Source organism: Eubalaena glacialis, chromosome 5, assembly GCF_028564815.1.
Source record: "Eubalaena glacialis isolate mEubGla1 chromosome 5, mEubGla1.1.hap2.+ XY, whole genome shotgun sequence".
In the NCBI taxonomy this organism is placed as follows: domain Eukaryota; kingdom Metazoa; phylum Chordata; class Mammalia; order Artiodactyla; family Balaenidae; genus Eubalaena; species Eubalaena glacialis.
Window position 1 is genome coordinate 124950916 of NC_083720.1, and position 20599 is coordinate 124971514.

General features: G+C 42.9%; 1 protein-coding gene across 3 annotated transcripts in view; it reads left to right on the plus strand.

Moving 5' to 3' along the window:
• Window positions 1-20599, plus strand: part of TBC1D9 (TBC1 domain family member 9) — a 130781-nt gene that overhangs the window by 44791 nt on the left and 65391 nt on the right. The gene's annotated exons all lie outside the window — the stretch shown is intronic.

A 20599-nucleotide genomic window follows, 5' to 3' on the forward strand; every position in this document is an offset into this window, starting at 1 on the left:
TTTTGATAAATCTTGCCAAATCACCCGCCCTTGAGGTTTTACCAAGTTTCGCTCTCCCAAGCAATGTGTGAGGAATGCCTGTTTTCCCAGTCTTGTTCAAGAGAATGTGTTATCAAACTTTGGATTCTTGCCATTCTGATAAGTGAAAATGGTGTCTCAGTGTATTTTTAATTTGCATGTCTCTTGTAAGTGATGTTGAACAGTTTTTCATCTATTTACAAGCTATTTCTATTTTCTCTTCTGTGAACTGTCTTTTATTGTTCTTTGCCCATTTTTTATTGAGTGGCTGCTCTTTTTCTTACCAACATTTAGGAACTACTTTTAGGGACGTGAGCCCTTTGTCCGTGACCTGAGTTGCATCTTTTTTTCCCCCTAGTTTGTCTTTTGACTTAACATATAGATAGGGCTTTTGCCATGTAGAGGTTTGGGAGTTTTATGCAGAAGAATATATATATATATATATATATATAATGTGGTTTCTGAATTGTGAGGCATAGTTAGAAAGGCTTCCCACTCCCAGATTCGAAGGGAATTTTGAAAGAACCTTTCAAAGATGTTGACTCACTGGTGTTGATTAGGTTGCTGCCCTGGGGGCTACATCATAGCCCCTTGACCTTGATGCTCACTATGGCTCATCCTGTGTCATTCTTGTCTGTGGCATAGTTTTTGGGGACCTAAAGCTGGACAAGGGTATTTTCAGTTGCCTATCAAACTAGTAGCAGACCAACTCTGTCAGCTTATATCCTGTTTCTTTTTCTTGGGCATTTTTTGAGAGGGTAGTAAGGGGGAAAGGTAGAGCAGAAATGGCCAGCTGACCCTGGAAACTGTGCAATGACCTTCTTAGTCATGCCTGTTTGCATCAATCAGGCCACTTCACAAATATTCCATCACTTGTTACTTTTGTGATATTTTTTTTAGTAACTTTTCTTTCCAGAAAGTAATGCTACTTGTATAGTTAAAAAAGTAGCACTTTGATCATTAAACTTGACATTTTTCTGGAGCCCATGCATTAATATTTTCTGATTTCAGTAATTCTAAGACCCTGTCTAGATTGGAAGGAAGCTGTCAAAGACTGGGAAGTAACGATGTGAATCAGTTAGTTTGAGCCTGGCTCTGTTGGTGATGCCTTCTTATAGTAAACTCTTTAAAGAAGGTTGTAATGATCAAATTGTAGTATATGGACATCTTTTTCTTTATGCCAGCCACCCAGGGTCTTGAGAAGGGAAGCTGCGAGTGCATGGCATAGAAGGGGTAATTACTAGGAGTTATTAGAGTTTGTAATTCAGGATACCATAACCACTGAGACACAGTAAGGCCTTTGTCATTTGAAAGAACTCTAATGCGTAGGTACCATGATTTCCATCATACAATGTAATCTGATAGTCTAAGAAAAATAAAAAGCTCACCCACCTCCCAAAGGAGGTCGAAAGAAATAAAGAAGAGGGAGGCAAGGTGGGGGGTTGAAGGAGAAAGAGAGGGAATGAGAGATGAGGAGAGAGAACCCCGAAGAGTCATTAGCCATAATTCAGTGACCAGGGAGGAGAAATCACTGGCAGAATCTAATTATCTGAGAAGGAAGGAAGTGGGGGGGATCAGAGACACACGTTGGGGAGGGGGTGGGCCGGGGAAGGTGCTGACAGTTCAGACAAAACGATCGATCGGAGCCTTTTCAAAGTAAAATGAAAACAAACAAACAATTCCAGCATTTAGCAGAAAATAAGGGTTTAATTGTTTTAATAACAGTCGAAAAGTGAAAAGAAAGTATAGTATGGTACCACTCTAAAGAATTATAATTAGGCCAGAATCATAACGTTATCTATCATATATTAGTTGCCAGACTGGTTATTCTCCAGTAAACCAAAGGTTTATTAAGATCAACATAACATTGCCGTGACCCAGCCCAATACCAGTCATGTGTTAAGTCACTATGTAAATGTTTCTGGATGAATGAATGATTGAATGGTAAATGAATCGTCTGTTTGGGACATATTTAGGTCTCTGACCTCAGTTCAGACTGAATAAAGATATTTATGGTCTTGGCTTTATTGTGATCGTGATTTACCTGTTTGTAGAACCAGATGGAAAGGTTAATGGAAAGGATTTCAACGACCACACTTGGGTGCCCCACACTTGGGTGCCATTTACATTGCCCCTTCTCCTTCTCTATCTCTGAGGTTTGGGGGCGGGGAGTTGTTTTCTTTTTCCATTTATGGGAAATGAATGAGTCGAGTTGTAAAATGATCAGTGATCAATGGAACGTCTCAAATGACCAAATACCTTTTTTAGCCCTGGCATCTGTGGTGGTTGCTTTGACCAACAATAATTGATTCATACACCCATGTGATATTATGTTCTCGTCCTTGATTTTTATGTCATTGGGAGCTGTTCTTTTTTTTTAAATAAATTTATTTATTTATTTTTGACTGCATTGTGTCTTCTTTGCTGCGTGAGGCTTTCTCTAGTTGCAGTGAGTGAGGGCTATTCCTTGTTACGGTGCGTGGGCTTCTCATTAAGGTGGCTTCTCTCATTGAAGTGGTTTCTCTTGTTGCGGAGCACAGGCTCTAGGTGCGCGGGCTTCAGTAGTTGTGGCTCGCGGGCTCTAGGGCGCAGGCTCAGTAGTTGTGGCACACAGGCTTAGTTGCTCCGCGGCATGTGGGATCTTCCCGGACCAGGGCTCAAACCCATCTCCCCTGCATTGGCAGGCGGATTCTTAACCGCTGCGCCACCAGCGAACGTCCCTGGGAGCTATTCTGATTGTTGAAGGTTGGCCTGAGTAAATCTTTTCTCATCCCCCAAAGGTCCCCTGCTTCTATGAATTGGGCATCCGTTATTACTTCCATTGTTTGAAAAAATAGGCTCTAGGTCTTGTGGGGATCCAGGACAGGGGAGGAATAAATCCTGGGTTGGAGATGGGACAGTCCAGCCCTGGGAGACTGGAGGAGGAATTTAGACCCACTGAGGCTAGGCGCGTTGTCTGAGAAAGTCTCGGTAAAAGGCAGCCGGCTAAGACCAGGGCAGAGGTGAGCAGATGTTAGCAGGTAGGGAGATTGTGTGCTCAGGGAATTGGAATGTTGGGGGCAGGATACCAAGCCTGGTATTCAGTCACAGGGGAATAATTCTAGACACTGGGTCAGAATGATCTTGTTATTAATAGGACCAGCAGGAAGATGGCGGTTCCTCAAATACTCTTTGCCACAAAACAGAGCCTATAGCCAAGTGCCAGGTTTCCTCTACTCCGGGGTTTAGCGAGCTGGAGAAAGAGAGGAGATGAAGGAGTTCGTTAGGACCACTGCAGGCTCACAGGCTTGGGGGCCAAGTCAGGGTCAAAAACAGGCTAATCAGCACCCCAGCTGTCTCACGCTTTCCAAGGTGATGCCTGTTGTCAGTGTTTCATCTTAACTGTGAAGCATCTTTATTTATGAAAATTGCTAACAACTACACAAGTGGGGGTTAAGGAGAATACTGTAATTTTTATAGATTGTCAGTTAAAAAAACCAGAAAGGATGCTGTGGGATCTAAAGTACATAAGGACATTGAAATAAAGTTGAAGTTGCTGGAAGCTAGAAGTCCTTATTATTGCTCTTTTTATTTGTACTACTTCCCTCTGAGCAACCTCAACCCCCTTAAAGAAATTATTCTAGAAGCTGATGCAGTAAAATGAGCACAGGCTTTGGAGTCTCACCGCCCTAGACCCACTGACTGGGGCTGCCACCCAAGTGGCTGTGTGCCCATGTTCTCATCCATCAAATAGGGATGAGTTGCATACATGTCATAGGATGTTGTGAGGATTAATTAGAAAGTGCTCTATGTAAAGTGATTAGGATAGCAGCTGACATATGGTCAACACCATTATTGGCTTTGTTTGGTTGTTGTTTTAAGGTCAATTGGAAAAATACACATATGCTTGGCATATATAGTACATTTCATTCCATTTCTTCAACCAGAGTATAAACAAGGCTTCTAGTGGAAACATAAATTCTGTTCCCCAGACCCTTAGGATCTCTAGGGTCTTCTCCACCCTTTGGGCCTAGTTATCTGTTGCCAGTTAGGTGCCAGGGTAATTCTGGAAACTTCCTTTGAAGGCTGGCTGAGCCCTAGCGAGGGCACTTATCTCAGAGAGAAATCACCTTCTAGGAACTAGGAAAGGAGTTGTGTGTGTTGTCTGGGCCACAGTGGCTCCCCTCTGGGTGTCCGCACAGGAGCTGGTCTCTGGTCTCAGTCACAAGGGTCCATCATTCCATTCTGGAGAATAAACAGAAAATACCAAACTGTGAGGCCTGAACTTGCCAGTATTGGTAGAAGCTCTGGGGCCACCTTGGAAACCAGTTCTTCAAAGATTAGTCCCCTCCAGGAGAAGGTGGATGAAGAAGGCTTCTCCCTAATAGAAATAAAAACAGAGATTTTGCCACCTTCCCTGGGGCGGACCATCTTACCACCCAAGGAGCACAGTGGCACTCGGTTTCCCTTGCTGCACCTACCAGCCCAAGGCCCTTGTCACCCTGTGAGTGGGAAGCAGCTTAGTGGACTCTCTTGGCCAGTGAAACAGATCCTGACTTCACTCACTTAATGTCTCTGAGCCTCCATTTCCTCATCTGTGAAATGGGGATTTCATCTGGGTTTTTTTGCAAGGATTAAAGAGGTGATTCTGTGTAAGGACAGTTCCTAGTATAAAAGAAGGGACTCAATTAATCTCCTCCTCCTCATAAAGTTTCCTAACTGGTTTTCCCGCGTCCGTTCCCCCTTCCCTAACGACTGCATGCATGCTGCCATCAGAGGGATTTCTACGCAACGTGTGTGACTCGCCAGCCCCAAAACTTTCCCTGGTAGGGTAAAGTCCAAACAGTGCAGCATGGGGCTGCCCAGCTACAATCTCATCTCTATTCCAAACCCGCAGTCATGCCCCAAACATGCCATGTGCCTTCCCACTGTGCTGGGTCACCTTGCCACACGTGGGCAGCTGCAGTCAGGAATATGACTGACCAATTCCCGAGTGCCAGGCACTGTAAATGTTCCACACGCCTTATCTGCTTGAATCCCCACCAGAGCCCTGTCAGGAAGATACCATCATCTTCATTGCATGGGTGAAGAAATTATGATTTTTTTTTTCAAATTATACACCTTGCTGCAAGGTCATGACCCTAGGACGCAGTCAAACTGGGATTCCATCCAGGTTCTTGGTGCTTTTAAGTGCTATCTTCTACCAAGCCCAACACCAGGACGCTGTTCGAAACACTCTCTCACGTGAGCATCCCAGCCCTGGTTAATCGCCCTGGAGCATCTATTCTACGTACCCTTGAACTAACCAAGCAAAGGAGCATTTTATTTCTGTGAGGTTTTTTTTTTAAATAAATTTATTTATTTATTTATTTTTGGCTGCGTTGGGTCTTCGTTGCTGTGCGCGGGCTTTCTCTAGTTGCAGTGAGAGGGGGCTGCTCTTTCGTTGCGGTGCACAGGCTTCTCATTGCGGTGGCTTCTCTTGTTGCAGAGCACGGGCTCTAGGCACTCGGGCTTCAGTAGTTGTGGCTCACAGGCTCTAGAGCGCAGGCTCAGTAGTTGTGGCGCACGGGCTTAGTTGCTCCGTGGCATGTGGGATCTTCCCGGACCAGGGCTCAAACCCGTGTCCCCTGCATTGGCAGGTGGATTCTTAACCACTGCGCCACCAGGGAAGTCCCAAATGAACATTTTAATGGTTGCTGTTTGTATGTGCTTCTTCTGTCTTCCCAATTGGATCCTTGTCTCCCCAAAGACAGCAGAGATAGATTGTGTTTCCAGTGCCCAGCAAAGAGAGCCACAGGAGCTCAGTGTACATTTCGTAATGACAAAGATGAAAACCTGGCCTCCAGGAATGAGACCGTATTTATTCCTTCACCTCTTCTAGAGACTAATAACCATGGTGACCACTTAACTAAGATTCAAAACGTAACCATGACAAGCGCTTTTTCACCTACCACTCAGTCTCCTTTGTAATGTAAGATGGAAGTGTTACGACCTAAAGCTCTTTTCATGCTGTCAAATTAAGCATTATTTTAAAAAATCCTGCATACATTACATGGACAAGATACTCCACGGTTTATGTAGCACTTCCTTGAACAGTATGTCATCTGATCTACCCAACAACCCTGGGAGATGGGCAGAGAAGATAAATAATTCTTGACTTAGTGGCAGGAAACTGTGGCTCAGAGAGGCCAAGTGACCTGTCTGAAGTCACACAGCTTGTGAGTTAGGGAAACCAGAACTTGAATTCGCCACCTCTGATTACTTTACACAAACCTGGGTGGGCCCTGCCATGTTAGAAACGTGCCCATTCCCATCAAGGAGATAGACCACTGCCATCTAAATGTTTCCCTTGTATTTCTGGCACTGTCCCAAATTTAAAGGAACTTAGTTTTTTTAGGGGTTTTCCTGATGATCTTTTTGGAAATTATTTGAAATAGGCATGTTGGTAATTTCCTAATCACTTGGCTTGCTAATTGTTAAAAGTGTTCAGTCATTGTGGTTGTTTATTCATTGGGCCTTCTGTGGAGGGCTAGGAGGCCTGAGAGCCTGGGCATTGGTTACATGGGGGCCCTGACTCACTTTTCCTCGGAGTCCATTCAGAGGAGTGAGGACTGATGGTCAGAGAGCCTAAAACTTTTACAAGGAGGGGATTTTTCCGTCCTAATAAAAATTTTCCAAGAATGAGCCCAAAGAGAATCAAAGATCAGGCAAAATGTCACATGAGTCACCTCCCGATGTACATGGCTAGATGTATTCTTTTCCTATTAAAAACAAAAGAAAAATATGTGCATTGCACTTAAATAAAGTAAAGCATGTTTAGCATAACTTTATAGACAAACTCTTGGAAAACTACATATTATCAACTCGAATGATGTCAGTATGTAACAAAATTAAACATATAGAAATTTTGTAATGTGCTGAAAGGTTTTTGTGCTTTGTTCAGTCTATCCAGAGCTTTCCACCTATTTTCACATCATAACACACTTAGGAATTGGTAGTATTTACAGGGCACATGGGGTAAGTGCCCACCCAGCTGCCCTAAAGGGCTGAGGGGTCTGTGTGCTGCCCCATGTGTGTCACCATCTCCCGGGGCACCACTGGGAAGCCCTGTCCTGATAGACAGAGAATTAAGGGCTGGGCACTGGGGGGCCCAGAGCCCTGCTTTGCTGTCTCTGTCTCAGAGAATACACTAGTTGCACTGGTGGAAACCCTGAGTGCATGAAGCACACGCCTCTCCCAATCTTATAATCTTCACGCTTTGACAGAGCCATGGAAAGAATCTGTTTTCCTGATCTGTGCTCTGGATTTCAGAGGCCCTGGCCCTCGACCAGCAAAGAAGAAGTTCTGAAGCTGGAAGTGCTGTGCTGGGATGCCCAACACTGCCCAGTTCTCAGCTGGGCCTTTGCCTCACTCAGCACCTTGTAGCCAGTATCTTCCTTGACGTCCCTGAGTCCCTAGTTGTAGCTGACATGCTGCCGGGAAATTAGTCTGAGAGCCGTAAATGAGATGTTGTCACAACAGGAAAAGGGGAGGCATGTCTAAAAGGATAAGGGCTGGTGAATTAGCCATCAAGGGAGAATCACTGGCATTCTGGAATTGTCTATGTAATAGCTGTCGAACAGGAAGCCTGTGCAGTTTGAAGAAGCATCTTAAATATTGTTCATTTACAACTGGAAAATATTTAAAACTTAGGCTTTTTCTCCCTCTATTTCTCCCTCTTCTCTCTCCCTTCCCGCCCCCCCCACCCCAACCAATACAGGTGACAGAAAGAAAAGTTGGGGCAAAAATCTTCCGTCTGTATCTTCTGGATTCAGGGAACACATGGTGACTCTCTACAGAGTCAGGATGTTTAGGGTCGCATAAAAGAATCTGAGAGAGATAGTGTGGAACTGTTACGTGTTTTCAAAAACTGTCCTGGTTGAGAAACATGGCATAAAAGGAGTTCTTGCCTGTGATTATCTTTTTAAAAAGTTTTAAAATACTGATTTTGATGTAATCCTATTCTTTTGTTGCATATTGTGTTCATTAAATCCGAAGATAGAAATCAAAATTTGAGGGTTTTTTTTTTTAAGAGCCTCCCCTACTCTAAACTCATTTTAAATGAGCATGCTTTAAATGAGCATAGTATAATATGTGTGTATGCATATATATATATGTGCACACTATATGTCTGTATATGTATGTATGCATATACATTTATGTGTGCATGTGTCATTTTTGCTTAGAGATTAAGAGGCTAGGTATAGAAGATGTAATTCAGGGTGAAAGAAACAAAGCACGACCTTCACTACTTTCAGTGTCCCCATTCCTTGATAAAACAATAATATAAAAAATAATTCCCTCTACCTTTCATCTTTCTTCATCAGTCTCTGCTTGAAGATATATGAGTCAGTGACATTGCTGGTTGTCAGACTGCTCTATGTCTATTGTGTCTGGTTTATAGCATGAAAAAAGAACAATTTCTTGGTAATGACTTAGAAGTCACTTTGCAAAAAATGCCCCCCCCCAGTATACTGCTTTTATTATTGCCAGTGAGCATTTTTTTTTGCCATCCATTATTGATATTTTTCAGAGTAGTTTACAAGGACTTTCCAGGCCATCCCTGAACTATTTCTTAAGAAATCTTAATTGGGTTTAATATGTTCCATAAGGGACTCACCTACATTTGCAGGTCATTAACGTATATTGAAAAACACGTCAGGTCATAATACACAACTTGACGAAATAAGGGCATTACTTGCTACCGCACACCTGGCTTTGCAAAGTCAAACCATCTTTGGCAGATTTCCTGGTTTGGTTTCTCCCACTTGTTGGTGCCATGGTGTTCTTTTTATTTTCAGATCCTCCCAGCTTAGTTTTCTCTTTAAAGCTTTATCTGGACCTTAGGTGAAGATTGCTTTCACTTGATTCATCACAAACTGAAATGTCTCTGTGAAATAGCCCTTAGTCTTGTCCAGGTGACTTAAGGCTAAGCTAGAACCAGGATTCTTCTGAAGAGTGCATGCCAGTGGAGTTGGATGCCCTCAAAGGGGTAAAGTCAAGACAAAACACCCAGTGATCAAGCCAGGCTGCTACTGTACCTCTCCCCTGTAAATAGCCTGATTGTTTTAATTACAGTTCTGTAGCCGCTATTTTTATCTGTTCTGGAATATTTGCATGCAAGTCTGGAAAGTGTATTATTAAATTGCTGTTAATGCCTTGGCACTCTGTTGTGTAACACTTGCCTTGCCATCATACAGAAGGGAACATTTATTCAGAGCCCATCTTAGATGGAGCCAGGGGGGTAGTTAGGGTTTTAGTTGGACACTTTTGGTTACAAGGACCAGAGACTCAAGTTACCTCGGGTACTAAGGTTTCCTTGCCAGGGTACATGCGACCTGGAACCGGGCCTGGAGAGCTGACAGAGAGCCTGTGACAGCTGTAAGAAGTGGCTCCCCGCCTTTCCCTTGGCTCCGTATCACGCCCGCTCCTCTGTGCTCTGCATTTCTGCTCTCTTCTCCTGAAGATGCCAGGCTTCCTCAGCCTCTGCTGTGTATCTGTTCTTCAGCTCAGTGTTTCTGCCTCTGTGTCATCTGGCTTGTTTGCTGCCTTCCCTTCTCATGGAATCCTTTCAGCTTCCGCTTCTGTAGCTACTTGGCTTTCCTCTTCCTCTGTCTCAGCTCAGATTCCCTTGAGAGGGTGTGATGGGCCAGCCTCATCTTCCACTTAGGCCCCTGTGTGTTTGCCCTGATCATAGTCTCGGGTGAAAGGCAGCCTTATTTTATACAGTGTGACCCCATGCATGCATGCTAAGGGTGACCAGTTCTTAGGGTGGCTGGTGCCCATGACGGAAAGTAGCAGGAGCTGACTGGTTACAGAGTCTCATCTTTTATGAAATCTTACTGGCAGGATCTTCATTATGATATTTTGTATTCCTTTAGTAGTTCTTTTATTATTGCTTTATTATAATATATGCATCTTGTAAATAATTATGAATACAAAGTTTTATAAAGTATAGTTCTAACAGCATAACAATTACTTTTGAAAATATAGTTCTAACAGTTAAAAGAGTTCCTAATTTCTTCCCTATGGGGCATCTCCCCATACGGATGTCATTCTCCAAAGGGAACCATTATTAACAGTTTGATGTACATCCTTCCAGGCATTTCCAGTGTAGGTATAAACACATATTGCCTCTTTATTTGCCTTGCTTATGTGTAGCTAAAGGCAACACTGTGGGTACTTAAAATATAATGAATACGCAGTTTTAAAATATAATGAATACTCAGTGATGAAAGTTGAGAAACTAATTTCATTCATTTAACTTTTATGGTTTTTATTTTGGGACTGTAAACTTCCTGACTTAAAGATAAGCTAGTTATTAAAAACACCCAATCACTACAACTGAGTTAAGCCCTGTGTGTATTAATATGTATCAATTTGTTGTATTGCTGTGCTTTATATACTAAAGGGAAAAAAATGAACTTTAAAAAAAATTTCTAAAAGACAAAGGCCAGACCCCTCTCCATCGGAGAGTGTTTTAAGGATGCCATTCATTTAAATATTGACCCGAAACTGGCATGTTGCATCCTAGCAACAAGGTTACTAACCTGTGGTTGCGAAGAGCAGCTTTAATGTAAACACAGTAACCATCTATTTACTTGATGGCGTACTTGATCTCTCTTTGAGTAAATAAAGCCCAAAGTAGAAGGCTGGAAGTAATTGAGAAAACAACAAAAATTTTTTTTATATCATAAAAGTATTGAATGTACATTCGAGAAACTTTTGGAAACAGAACAACACAAAAGAAAGTAAAATTGTTTTATCCACCAAATATGTTCATTTTTGTAATCTTTAATAATAATGTTATAATTCATAGCATAGACAATATTATACTTGTAATTTGACAGAGTGGGATCATATAGAACAAAAATTAGAGTTTTGTGGGGTTTGTTTCCACATAACATACTAGATATGTTTTGCCATCTCATTAAATAATTATTCGAGGACATGAGTTTAAATGTCTAAATATCATTGTATAGATGTACTATAATATATATAGACATTCTAGGTCATTTCCTAGATGTAATTTTATTTTTTTTAATTTTTAATTTTTTAAAAAATTTTATTTATTTTTGGCTGCATTGGGTCTTCGTTGCTGCGCACAGGCTTTCTCTAGTTGTGGCGAATGGGGGCTACGCTTTGTTTGATTGCCGGGCTTCTCATTGCGGTGGCTTCTCTTGTTGCGGAGCACGGGCTCTAGGGCGCGCGGGCTTCCGTAGTTGCGGCGCACAGGCTCAGTAGTTGTGTGCACGGCTTAGTTGCTCCATGGCATATGGGATCTTCCCAGACCAGGGATGGAACCTGTGTCCCCTGCATTGGCAGGCAGATTCTTAACCACTGAGCCACCAGGGAGGTCCTACCTAGATGTAATTTTAAATTCATAACTGTTTCTATTTCGTGATATTATTTCATTGTGGAGAAGGGGTTAGGTGAATTAGGAGAAGGTTGGGCAGTCGTCTTGGGACAGTAAGTGGCTCCTGCAAATTCGGCCCACCTGACAAAAGGAGTCCGAGGAACATCTCGCTCAGGTTTCCTTGAAGTGGTGGGTGTGGCTTATCTGTTAGAAATAGTGGGCTTCTCACCAATGAATTGCTCCCACCAGCACCAAAAGAACTCCTGCGTCCTCGCTCTCATGGCTGACCTTGGCCGGCCTTGAGCCATCAGTTTCAGGTGTTGTTCAGACTTGCCTCCACAGACAACATGAGAATCAATATACCTTCCCATCGTATACATGGAAGCAGCTGTAAATATAATGAATATGCATCTACCTTCCTCTTCCTGGGTTGAGGGCTTATTTGAGGATTTGGATCACAGAGGTGCCTGGAGTGCTTTTGAATAAATTCAGTCCATTGTCCTCATTGGTCTGTATCAGAGCAGACTTGAATCCCTGAAAAAAGTCTGAGAACAACAGCTTGCCTGTGGAGATGAAATCACCGGGGCACTGCCGGGGTCAGGGCTGGCCCCTGGGTATGTGGTCCATGCTGGTGCACAGGGACCTGCATTTAGAAGGGCCCCAGGCTTGGTTTAATGTTCTACTGTGGCTGCCTAGGAATTCCTAAGAATTTTTAAGCAAGGGAACATGCATTTTCATTTTGCACAGGGCCCCAAAAATTATGTAGCCGGTCTTAACTGGGATGTAAAGTAAGGTATGAAAGAGATATTTTAATGGTTCCTTCTCAGACACGGAAGAGAAGGAAAAATCCATTCCACCTGCCCTCCCTTTCTGCAGGAGAAGAAAGTGCATGTGACTTTAAGAGACTGGCCTGCAGGGTGAAATGGAGCAGCTCCTGGAAGACTTGGCCTTCAAGGGTGCTTGGAAGATTTGAGTAGCACAGAACTAATTGGCTGCTTGACAAAGGCTCTGCAGGAGAAATGCTCTTCCGATTTCAGTTTTCTGCCCAGTCTGTTTAGTTATAAACCAGTCTGTGCTTTGTCTTTTGTGATGGAAAATATGAACGTATATTTTGAGCCCTAACTTTCTGGGTACTTATATAAGCATGAAATTCAAAGACCCTGTGATCCAGAATTAGTTTGAAATACTACAGAGGGGGGTGCCCCGCCACTCGGACCTTGTCATTCTACCCCCTCGAGCCTGCTCCCCTTTTGGTAAGAAATGAGTCAAGGGTCTCTTCCGGGATCACCTAATAGGCTAGTTCAGATTCTCCACACTTTTATTTATTTTTATTATTTTTTAAAATTGAAATATAACTGATATACAATATCATGTTAGTTTCAGGCTGATTCTTCACCACACTTTTAAACCTAGGCCCCTTGAAATAAATAGACAGCGAAAACCTCATGCCTTTCCCTATTCATGTATTCTTGCTTTCAATTGAGAAATGATTTTGTGGGATTTTATTTTAGTTTGCAGTGGCAGAGCTATAATTTTTTTCATTTCCCAAATAAAAAGTTATATCATAGAATTGAATGTACTCTTTAAAACTATACGTGATTCTAGTAAACACGGTCCCAAGAATATTGCTGCCCTCCAGCCTCCCCTTCCCTAATTCGGTGCTATTTAAAGTGCTGGTTTGCAACCTGTTTGTTTCAACTGCCTTGAGCTAAAGAATAGAAATTGAGATTAAGCATTTAGAAAGCTAGAGCCATTTGTCTGTTGAATTAAATGATGAAAAATTGGAGGCTTGTATTTTCTTTGTCTCTTTTCATATTCTCTAGCTCTATTTTAGTATTTCCTAGGCACTGTATTTTATAGACGTCTCAGTGAGCAACATACTGGAAACTAAAAACAAACTGATCCTTAACCACAGATAGTTTAAGAACTATGCTAATTGACAGAATCAGCAATGTATTTCCTACACTAGCAGAATTCTCATTAATCCATCTTTCCACAAACAGAAACAAGTTGTGTGTGTGTGTGTGTAGACGCGCCCCTTGCCCTCTAGTAACTTGTCCTATTTCACAGCAACTGTGGACTAGGGTCCTGAGAGGCAGCTGTGAAGGTGAGAGGGGAGAGCTGTGTGTGGCCTTTTTCAACCAATAATCATGGTTTGAACTGTGTTGAGAATCCATTTTTACCTAAATATGCGAGAGGGGTTGGAAAAGAAGCAATACTTATGAAAACAAAAACACTCCCAGACTGTTCTAAGCTGAAAGTAGAATTCCAGTGTTGGGATTGGTCTCTTCCTTTTAGCCAGTAATACCCATGCTTGAGAAAGGCTGTTAGACTCTTTGAGCTTATGACACTGAGAAAACACATTGCTCTCATCTTGAGCTGCAGCTACCTCGCCCCCCAAACCTCTTCTGTCCCTTACCTCTTTAGGCGGAGACCAGCCATCGCCCGGATTTCTCTGCACACAACTGTGACTGGCCTGCAGTAGCCCAGGTGGGCCTTCACATTGGTGACATTACAAGCTCAGGTGCGGGTTTAGGTAGGGAGCTGACCCTCACCCGGCAATGCCAGCCTTCCCCTTCGCAGCTGTGCATGTATGCAGTTCCCTGATCTTCCCCCCGGTGCCCTGGCCAGTATGGTGTGCAAACAGTGTTTACCAATCTGTGGGAGGGATGCAAGAATTTAAATTGATTACATCTTTGTGTTTTCTTGTGTTTTTTTGGCAACAACTGCTAATCTCTGGACTAGTTTCCAAAAGTAGGAGAATAGGAAGACTTATGCTTCCCCTAAATAGCTCTAGTTTTGGATCCAACTTCATTCCATATTAACCTCAATATTCATTAAAAAGTGACAGGTTACTTCCAGAAATTAGAGAAGTTAATTTCCCATGGTAAATTTCAGTTTCAGATATGAGTTTGATCTGCATTACCTCCCACTCTCTGAGATGGGATTTTCTCGCCTTTTTCTCAAATCTTGGTCTCCTTTCGTTGTCCGATTCTTAGACAAGTTTAATTATTTATGGCCAGTTTGCTAGAACTTGTTATATTGGGTTCTGTGGGGCAGAGATGAATAAGCTCTGAAAATAATGCTTGGTTTCTCCCAATGTCCATCAGGTTGAAAACTTTGTGGCCCATTTTATAAATATTCAGCATGATGTGCGGGACATTATTCCAGGCTTTGGGAATTCCAAGGTAGATAAGGCTGTGCCTGCCTCAAGGAGCTCACAGCCTGGTGGGAAGAAACTAGTTTTTTTTCCAGTAGGAAACAATGTGATAATTGCCTTAGTAATATGAAGTGCAAGGTGGTTGGCAGATCACAGACAAGGGGACAGTTAATTGCCAGGAGATTTAGGGGTGGGGGGTTGAGAGGATGGGGAGAGTGTGGGAAGAAAGCAAAACAAATGCCTGCGGCTTCCCTGGCGGCGCAGTGGTTAAGAATCCACCTGCCAATGCAGGGGACATGGGTTTGAGCCCTGCTCCGGGAAGATCCCACATGCCGTGGAGCAACTAAGCCCGTGCGCCACAACTACTGACCTGTGCTCTAGAGCCTGCGAGCCACAACTACTGAGCCCACGTGCCACAACTACTGAAGCCCACGTGCCTAGAGCCCGTGCTCTGCAACAAGAGAAGCCACCGCAATGAGAAGCCCGTGCACCACCAGGAAGAGTAGCCCCCGCTCGCCTCAACTAGAGAAAGCCCTCGCCCAGCAATGAAGACCCAACGCAGCCAAAAATAATAAATAAATTAATAAATAAATAAAATAAATTTTTAAAAAAGCACAAACTCTTTTTAAAAAAACAAACAAAAAAAATACCTTGTGACCCTTGACCTGGATATTGAGGGAAATGGACGTTTTCCAGAAAGAAAAAAAAAGAGAGGACATTCCAGATCAAGTAAAATAACTTGGGTGAAGGCTTGAAGGCTTTAAAAACAGACAAACAAACAAAAACGATTTATTCAGAGAAGTGTAAAAATTATGATGTGGCTGGATTTTGTATATATATCCGTTAGCAACTGCTTCTGGATGTTATTGTTTAAGTGCTTTCTGCCTATTATCATGTAGCTCACATAAGTGCTAAGACATACAGGCAGGGCACCAATGACAAAGAGGCAGCAGCAGGTAGAAGGACAAGGTGGGAGCCTGTGACCTACAGAAACCTTACATGGGAGAGAGGCAGAGGGGCTTGCAAATGCTGCTCCCAAGGTCTTGCCTTTATATAGAACATATATAAAGAAGTAAATCCAAGTGTACTGCCCCTCTGGCTTTAGAAATATCAGTGTGTATTTGCTGAAGTGAATCGAAATCCAGTGTATATCTGAGTGAAAGCCTCTAAATAGTAAACTGAATTTCTGATCTGGAAGTTTCAGCAAATGTCAGCATAGTAGGAAAGGCAAACAACTCAGAATACGGAACTGGAATGGCCAATAAACAGGAAGAAATACCCAAACTCATTAATCGTCAGAAAAATGCAAATTTCAACAACAAATGGGTATTGCTTCTCATCCTTGAGATTGGTGAAAAAAAAACAAACTGATAATACTAAGTGTTGGGGATATTATGGAGAAATGGATATTCTCTCACTTTCCTGGTACGGGATTGGCACAATCACTTTGGAAAGCAGTTTTGTAATGACTATTGAAGTCTCAACACACACCCTATGACCCAACGATTCCATTCTAAAGAAAGTACTCACATGCTTAAGGATCATGTACAGAGAATGATTGCAGTGCCTACTATAGCAAAAAAAAAAGAAGATAAACCCAAATACCCTTCCTCAGGAAAATGGATAAGTTACAGTATATTTAAACAGCGGACTATTACACAATATTTAAAATGAATGAATCAGATTTGCAAGTATAACCTGGGCAAATTTTACAAACATTGGGTAAAAAAGATTGCAGAACACTATCTACTCTTTATCATTAATGTAAATGAAAAAATATACATCAGTGTTAAATCTATATTCATGTACATGCATGGGGGGGTCAAAGTATAAGGACCTGGATGGGAAGAATAAAAAACTGGAGGGTGGTGAATGGAGAGGGAAATAGAATTGAGGGGAGCACAGGGGGGACCTTTACCGTGTATGTTATATTTTCTTCTAAAAAAACAAAACAGATCTGAAGCAGATAAGGCCAAGTGTTAAAGTCAGAGTGGTGGGATATGTGTTTTGTAATTCTCAATACTTTTCTGTGGTTTTGAAATATTTCATTAAACAGTGGTGCTCAGTACATATTAGCTGTGCCGCGTGGCTTGTTGGATCTTAGTTCCCCGACCAGGCATTGAACCCAGGCCGCCACAGTGAAAGCACCAAGTCCTAACCACTGGACTGCCAGGGAATTCCCTAGTGGGTACTACTGTAGCTTCCATATCAGGAGACAGCCCACTCCCCAGACCACTCCAGCATGGTCTTTGTAGGGCTCTATCTCTGACTGGCTACAAAGCTGAGGGAGTAGAGGGAGACCAAGTAAGCTGTAGGATCTTGTCCACTTTAACATGAAATTATCCCAAGATCATCAGTAGATGGATTGATCATTGCCATGGGCACATCCCTATGTGTCCCACACTCTTCTGATACATCCCTGCCCCCAGAGGGGTGAGGGGCCGCCCAGGAGTGGAAATGACTCTGTCTGCATCACATACCATTTAGCGCCCACAGCTGGTGGGAAGCCTAAATGTACCAATTCTGCAGAGTGTTTTCTGAATCTCCTTGAAAACAGCAGTTTAATGTTACAAGATGCCCCTGAGCTAATGTAATAGGTAGGTGCAGAGAAGAGTTATTTTGAGGACCATAATTTGACTTAGTTATCTCAGGCTATCAAAGATTGTTTAACACCAGAAATAGCTGACTGGAACAGCTGCTAAAACAGTGCTTTGTGTGGGAAATGATGAAAAGTTCAGTATTTTGACAGCCACTTCAGAGGGATGAGTAAGTAATAAGACTTCTAAGAAAATCCTGATTGCTGCTTTTTTGGGGGGTGGTGGTGGCGGGGATTCTCTAGGCTAGATTTCAGATTTCCCATCTTCTAGTATTCAGTGTAGACAGAGGGTATAGGAGGAGTATTTTCTCTTTTCCAGTCTCGACTCCTTGTCTCAATAGAGATTAGACAGCACAGTAATAACTTATTATTTAGGTTTTCTAAAAATACCTAACTTGTCCTTTCATCAGACGTGTGTTCAGGGCTCACTGTGCTCCAAGCAAAGGGCAGGGTCCGGGGGTCCAAAGCAATCAGTCAGACCTTGCCGTCATGGAGCTCCCAGTCTGGAAAGAGGAGAAGAAACGGAACGGGGCAAAATGTACATGTAATTTTAAATAAATGCAGTGGGTATTACAGAAGCAGAACTCAGAGGGAGATCAGGGTTAGAAAGAGGTAGTGTGAGATAATTAGGAGTTTGTCGTTTGAGGTGGTGGGAAGTGGTCGTTGATGGGCAAGCACAACATTCCAGGTGGAGGGAAAATCCTGGTCAGTGCTACAAAGTGAATGGCAGAATGCATTTATTGATTTGACCAACTATGGGTCTCAATTCATGACATTACTTTCTGTTGGGATATCCAGTGCCTTAAGTTTTCAAAGAACTTTTACAAAGTGTTTTTAATTGTATATGCACCTAATGTGAGTATCCCAATATTATATTGTCTATAATTTACTTTCAAATATTTCAGCACAGACCCTGTGGTAAATATGGGCAAACCTGTTAGTATCCATCTAAATCTTCGTGGACGCACGCTCAGGGTCAGTGAGCTGGCATCTCATCAGAAGCCCTCACTCCGGGGGAATCTCCTTGAAGCCACTCCGTTTTCTTTACCTCTGAATAAAGAAAGTACTTCTTTACCGGAGGTTTTGTTAATTAGGATAATGGATGGTGGAGATGGATTGTAGCTGGGGACATTTGTGGTGGTCAAGATGTGCAGATAGGGTTGGACCGTTTCAGAGGTCTTCCCTCCTTGGTGTTACAGAGTACAGAAGTCTAGTGAAACATGAAAGATGGGGAAACTGAGGCTCAGAGAGGTTGGGTCTGGGAGTTGGCAGAGCCAGGACTGAAGAACTCCAGAACCCGGACTGCCTCTTGTCGGTTGCCCTGCCCAGTGAGCTGCGCTCACCCTTGGAAGAATCTTTATCTACCCTGACACCCCTTTAGAGGCTCATTAAACCACAGAGGCTAATCCTTGACTGTGACTCCTTAACCCTGGGCTGAAGTTTGCGTGCCCTAGAAACAACATATGTCATACTTCCAGTATTTTGATTCAAGGAGAGGGAAGTATTACCAACATTCGGTTGTTATGAGGGATTAATTTGTATTTCACATGTCTTTGTATTTCTAGTTAACACAGAGGGCAATCTAGTTTAGCTAGCACTCTTCTGCTTTCCCTATTAATACACTCTACCATCTGCAGGTAACTGAAGAGTAATTAGAGGTCTTTGCGGTAAATCCGAGTCACCGTAGAGAAAACAAAAATGCACACGTGTGTGGTATTATATGGAAGAGGACTCCTTGGAAAACTCTGCAGACTCTAAATATTTGATTTTTGATGTATTTCATACAGGCCAGAGCAAACAAATGAATTCATTTACCCTGTCGCGAAAGTTTGTTTTTCCTGGAGTATGCAGGTCAGCTAATGGTCGCTGTGGTCTGCCGTGAACCTAAGTGGATTCCTGGCCTTGGATAAAGACCAAAAGGACAACTGTAGGGCTGCCCCGTGTTAACCTGCCCTAGGCTTCTTGCTTAACCCCAGGTTCGGGAAGGCAAGTGCTATTACAACCACTTTACAAATGAGGAAATGAAAGCCACGAGAAGTTAAATGGCCTGTCCATGTGCCCCAGACCTGGTCATAACAGAGTCAGAGCCAAGACGGAGCTGTGGCAGAGCAAGGGAGGCTGAGGGCCTTTACCTCCCCCTCCCGGCCTCAGCTACCATCAGTTCCATACCAAAGCCATCCTTAATAACCATGCAATCTAAGTAAAAGTAAAATTAAAGAAAGGAGGGTCTTGGCAGGTTCTAGAGAAGTTGCCTAACCCCTCCTTCCAACCAGCCTCTTGCCCCCAAACCTTATTGTATTCAGTCTTTAAGAACAATCTTGTGGGACTTCCCTAGTGGTCCAGTAGTTGCCTCCGTGCTTCCACTTCAGGGGCGGGCATGGGTTGGATCCCTGGTCAGGGAACTAAGATCCCACATGGTGCATGGCGTGGCCAAAACAAAACAAAACAAAACAGCAACAACAAAAAATCTTGTAATCATCATATTTCCATTTTACATCATATCATTTTCCATTTTGTGAACACCAAGACATTGGAAAAAAATGTCCTAAGATTATTCAACTAGCCACAGTTCCTAACTGGTCCTTCTGAGTCCAAACCCTGCTCTATGCTGGGTTGCATCTGACTTTAGAGTAATTACGGGCATTGACTTTATGGAAATCTTTTAGATTCATCCTGCCAAGCAAGGAATCCTGTTTATTTGACTTTGTAGAATTTGTGTGTGTGTGTGTGTGTGTATCCGTGTAATTTTATAATAGTATAGAAAATGTTTGGTGTCTAATCCCAGCTTGGTGCAGATAAAGGAGGCACCCCTTCCTGGAGGGGGGATGTTGGCTGAAAGGTGGTTATAAGAGAATTTGCACTCCTGGCAAGAGAAGGCACTGCCTCTTCTTAAGTGAGCATCAGTACACTGGACATTTGTATTTCTCACACATAAATTGCTAAGTTCGTTTGTTGAATGTTCCAGCTTGCCTCGACTTGGATGATGTGAGTGAGTTTCCCCCAGGACCTGGCAAGATCACTGAGGTTGCCAACCAGAAGAACTCAACTTCGCGCTACCACAGTACCTTTCCTGATCCTCAGCCTAATTACTACATCTTTGCAGAGCTGAGTGTAGACCAGGCTTCAAGCATCTCTGCTTATAACGATTGATGTGACAAATGGCAAAGGACTCTGCCGTTGAGATGGAGAAATGCTTGTTTCACAGCCCTGTTCACTTCTAAATGCAGCCTTAAAATACTGCTTGGCCCTCTCCCCTACTGGATTATAAATGCCTTAGGGACTCTGTCTTATTCAACTTCGTGCCCACAGGGTTTGCCTTGAACATAGTAGGCACTTACTGTTTGCTGAGCTGAACTGTACCTTCTCAATACAAAAGAAAAATGAGGCGCACGAAAATAGTACATGGGGCAGCCTGGTACACGGACTCAGATGTACGTCACTGGTACCTGTG